The 5,277-nt window shown below is 43.4% G+C and overlaps 1 non-coding gene and 1 pseudogene across 1 annotated transcript; both read left to right on the top strand.

The window, feature by feature from the left end:
• Window positions 1–812: 812 nt before the first annotated feature.
• Window positions 813–885, top strand: Trnav-cac (transfer RNA valine (anticodon CAC)). Its single transcript has one exon. It is a non-coding gene; the product is annotated as a tRNA-Val (tRNA).
• Window positions 886–3,524: 2,639 nt separating this feature from the next.
• Window positions 3,525–4,141, top strand: LOC126990080 (signal transducer and activator of transcription 5B-like; annotated as a pseudogene).
• Window positions 4,142–5,277: the final 1,136 nt, after the last annotated feature.

Genomic DNA, 5,277 nt, shown 5'->3' with positions numbered 1-5,277 from the left:
CCTGGACAAAATATGGGAGTGGAGTGGTACATGGCAGATAGAACAACCTTGGGATATGTAAAAAAAAAGAGTTTGGTAGGAGTGGTAGAAGATGTGAATACAATTATAAGATGGGAAGTGAGATAATATGCAGAGGAATGGAAGAAAAAGATTTGGGAGTGACTGTCTCAGAGAACATGTGACCGGACAAACACATCAACAGGATAACATAAGGACAGCATTTGTGTATTTTGGACGAGGAGATGATGAAGAAAATAATAGTTACAATGATAAGGCCAAGGTTGGAGTATGCAGCAGTGGTCTGGTCTCCTCATGAAAAGAAGAACATAAGAAAGCTGGAAAGAGTGCAGAGAGTGGCAACTAAGGTAGTACCGGAACTTAGGGATCGGACTTACGAGGAGACTCAATAGCATGGGGCTCACAACCCTGGAGAGAAGAAGAGAGAGAGAGAGGAGACCTGATAGCGGTGTACAGGGTGGTGAGTGGGGTGGAGAATCTGGACAGAGAGGACCTGTGTGTGTGGAGCGAGAGAGAAACGAGAGAACATGGAGAGTTGAGGGCGACCACGTGTAGGCGAGATGTGAAAAAGTTTAGCTTCCCAAACAGAAGCATTGAGCTGTGGAATGGAGTGGAGGAGGAGGTGGTTTGTGCAAGAAACATTCATGATTTTAAGAAAAAGTTGGATAAGAGGATATGGAGATGGGACAGCGCGAGGGTAGCTCTTTTCCTGTGTCACAACTAGGTAAATACACACACACACACACACACACACACACACACACACACACAGACAGACACACCCACACCCACACGGCCCGGTAGCTCAGGGGTAGAGCGTCTGGCTCACAACCAGAAGGACCGGGGTTCAATTCCCCGGCTGGGTTAAGATAAGTTGGGTTTATCTTCTTTCACGTGTAGCCCCTGTTCACCTAGCAGTGAGTAGGTACGCGACGTCAGGCAAGGAGTTGTGACCTCGTTGTCGCGGTGTGTTGTGTGTGAGTGGTCTCAGTCCTACCCAAAGATCAGTACTATGAGCTCTGTGTTCCTCCGTAGGGGAACGGCTGGCTGTCTCGAGAGAGACCCGCAGCAGACCAAGAGGTGAATTACACACACACACACACACACACACACACACAGACAGACACACCCACATCCACACCCACACACATGTAAGAAACAATAAAGACTGTAATTCTGCAAGAAGACCTAAACAAGATTTGGAAGTGGACTATGGAATGGGAGATGAAATTAAATGTGAAAAAATGTCATGTTATGGAAATGGGAAAAAGTGAAGGAAGACCAAAATGGACATATAAAATGGGAGATGGTGAAACATTAAAGAAAGTACACGAAGAGAGAAATCTGGGAGTAATAATACAAGATAACAAACAGCCAGAGAGTCATGTTAATCAGATATTCGGTGATACGTATAACATGGTGAGAAATATAGGAATAGCATTCCACTACATGGATAGGATGAGAAGGTTAATTACCACCATGATCAGACCAAAGTTGGAATTGTGGAGGCAGTGTGGTCTCCTCATAAGAAGAAACACATAAAGAAACTAAAAAGACAAAAATGGTTCCAGAGCTGGAGGGATTGACACATGAGGAAAGACTAAAGGAAATGGACCTACCAACACTAGAACAAAGAAGAGAAAGGGGAGACCTAATACAAACCTACAAATTATTGAGCAAAATGGAAGAAGTAGACGAGGAGTTACTACTAAAAGAGGAAATTACCGCCAGGAACACAAGAGGACAGTAAAAAATTGAGGAAAGGAAGATGCTTGAGAGACATAAAGAAACATAGCTTCCTGCAAAGAAATATAGAGCTTTGGAACAGACTAAGTGAGGATGTAGTATTGGCGAGGAGTGTGCTAAGGAAAAGTTGGATAAATGTAGATACGGAGACGGGACCACACCAGCGTAAAGCCCAGGCCTGTAAAACTACAACTAGGTAAATACACACACACACACACACACACACACACACACACACACACATGTTATCCTTCTCTTTGATCTTCCTGTGTTAGTCTTCCCTAAGCTGTCCTTCCCTTCACTCTCTCTCTCTCCCTCGCCTTCCATCCTGAACAAACCCTTGCAGCCCTTCATGCTCCCTCTTACACTTTGTCTAGGAGTGGCCCATCATCTGTAGTCCTGGCCACCCTGCCCTTGGCCATGGCTGGCACCGTGGGCAGCAGCATCTTGGTGGTCAGCTCACGGCCACATACCTTGCCCACGACCTGACCTTTGGAAAAAAGAATGGAGGTGATTTCCAGCAAATACCACTGATAAATAAATGGCCAGGAAGGGGCAAGGCTCAAGTTTAATACACTACGCTGCTTTAATAGCAAGATCTCAAAAAAAAAAAAAAATCTCTCTCTCTCTCTCTCTCTCTCTCTCTCTCTCTCTCTCTCTCTCTCTCTCTCTCTCTCTCTCTCTCTCTCTCTCTCTCTCTCTCTCTCTCTCTCTCTCTCTCTCTCTCTCTCTCTCTCTCTCTCTCTCTCTCTCTCTCTCTCTCTCTCTCTCTCTCTATATATATATCTATCTATAAATATATATATATATATATATATATATATATATATATATATATATATATATAAGAGATTAATATTAAAAAAAATTAACTAAAAAAGTATAATCTATGATATGGGATATTCTCTCTCTCTCTCTCTCTCTCTCTCTCTCTCTCTCTCTCTCTCTCTCTCTCTCTCTCTCTCTCTCTCTCTCTCTCTCTCTCTCTCTCTCTCTCTCTCTCTATATATATATATATATATATATAAATATATATAAGAGATATATCTCAAAAAAAATTAACAAAAAAAGAATAAACTAATATATGGGATATTCTCTCTCTCTCTCTCTCTCTCTCTCTCTCTCTCTCTCTCTCTCTCTCTCTCTCTCTCTCTCTCTCTCTCTATATATATATATATATATATATATAAGAGATTAATCTGAAAAAAAATTAACTAAAAAAGTATAAACTATGATATGGGATATTCTCTCTCTCTCTCTCTCTCTCTCTCTCTCTCTCTCTCTCTCTCTCTCTCTCTCTCTCTCTCTCTCTCTCTCTCTCTATATATATATATATATATATATATATATATATATATATATATATATATATAAGAGATTAATCTGAAAAAAATTTAACTAAAAAAGTATAAACTATGATATGGAATATTCTCTCTCTCTCTCTCTCTCTCTCTCTCTCTCTCTCTCTCTCTCTCACACACAAAACTAGGTAAATACACACACACACACACACACACACACACACACACACACACACATCCTGCCTCGCCGCCCCAAGAAACATCAGATTACCTCAGGCCGTTGTGTCAAGAACAGGAGTGAGTCCTTTGCTCTCCAGTACTGAACAAACATCACATCATGAAGCCAAACACCAGATTCTCATCAAGTGTGCGTCTAGTGGTGGGTGGCAGGTGACCACGACCCACCTCAGGTGAGGCTGCCCATCATGAGTGAGGCCCCGGCCAATGCTCTCCTCAACAATGAGCAAAGCTGAAATGTCAGGGGAAATTCTCAACAATACTGGCAGCATGGAGCATCACCAGGGCTCAAGGCAGCTCTCCCTTAGTTTCCGAGACATGAAAATAAAGAGCTGAGAAGAAGGGCGCGGACTCAGTTCTGGATGACAAGTTTTCCCTACTCTTCCAGGCACAGTTCAGTGTTGGTGAGGTGGTGTTCCAAGTGTGTCACTGCCTGCAGTGTTCATGGCAGCCAGGAGCCTCATGCTTGGCCCACAGTCTGCTGGGATGATGCATTTGCCAAGCAAGGGCGCACACACTGCCTCAGAAGGTTCCATGGCCACAGGTTTTGGACGTGTTTGATGCCAAATTCCAATCTGCCACAGGAAGAGGCTTGACAGAAGACAACCTAAAGTTCTTAGCTGGAAAGGCATTCAGGAGTCCTCAAGTACAAGATTTCACTAACATGTCATGGTCATGGTTCTGCAAGGAGCCTCTGTCAGGACGGAACTTAACTTTTTGGGAGTGGTTCTTTGAAGGTCACCAAGGAGCACAGCCTTAGAGCTTTGGGCTTTGTGGGACACCCGCAGGCTGAGGAAATGATAAAAAACTCCAAACCTAGGGCTCCTGCGCTTCTCTGACCCAGAAGTTGGGGGAGGCAATATGGCATGGAAGACACCACTAAAGACTGTGTTCAGAGGCAGGTATTCCTGCTTCAGCCTTGTACCAGTAACTCCTTTGTCCGCTGGGTGAGGTGGTAAGGTACAGTTTGGGGCATGTGCTATAGCAGACCTTCAATTCGTCCTGTACCTGAACCTAAGGAGCAACAAGTACTACACCACAGCCAACAATGGGTGTGTCAAGCCTCATCTAATTCTTAACATCCCAGCAGCAGGGCACGTCAGGGGAATCTTAGCCCAGTGCTCCACAAGCAATGTATCCAAGGCATGATGCCGTAGATCCACCTCCTGTGAGCACCAAGCCATCTCATTGTGCTCGGTATTATAAGACACTTTGGCTTCTCACATCGGCTATTTCTGAAGGTCAAAGAGGGGGTCAATCAGGTTCTAATGAGTGTTTTTTAAGGTTCATGCAACAGAAGAAGGATCAAACTACCACCGGGCTCATAAAACCACCCCTGGAAATGCTCACAACTCCTAGGAAAGCCTTGCCAAATATGTGAACTTGGTTAACAAAATGTTTTAATATAGGAGTGACAATGTGTCTCCACAATGCCCCCACAACAACCCTGCTGATTATCCTGACACCCTGGAAAGCCTGCCAGACACAGACTTCTCAGCCTCCGTGTGGTCCTCAGTGTTTGGCAGCGTGACAGACAGGGACTGACTGGAAAACTGGACACTTGTCCGTGGTGGAAAATATTATTTGCATGCTGTTCACAACTAATGGATGTTAAGAAACAGTACAGAAATATTCTCATATTTGTCTGTCATAAACCTAGTAAATGTTTATCAGTGTTTGTAGGAGTTCCTTTTGGGTGTTGTATTAGCTAATATGAATACAAGTGTGCCGATGGAGGCTCAGAAGTGCTGCAATCTATTTTTTCATAATAATAATAATAATAATAATAATAATAATTAACAAAATTATGTGGGCCAGGTTTAACACTTTTCTCTTGTTTAGGAAGAAATTAAGTATGATTTGCAGGTACCTGAAAGGATCACTTGACCTTTGGCCTCAAACCATGGAGCTAGTCTGCTATCAGGAACACTCAACTGAGACTTTACATTCATCCACACACACACACACACACACA

This window comes from Eriocheir sinensis, unplaced genomic scaffold, assembly GCF_024679095.1.
Source record: "Eriocheir sinensis breed Jianghai 21 unplaced genomic scaffold, ASM2467909v1 Scaffold144, whole genome shotgun sequence".
NCBI classification, from domain to species: domain Eukaryota; kingdom Metazoa; phylum Arthropoda; class Malacostraca; order Decapoda; family Varunidae; genus Eriocheir; species Eriocheir sinensis.
Note: the sequence above shows the minus strand (reverse complement) of the source record. Positions and strands in the feature narration are given on the sequence as shown.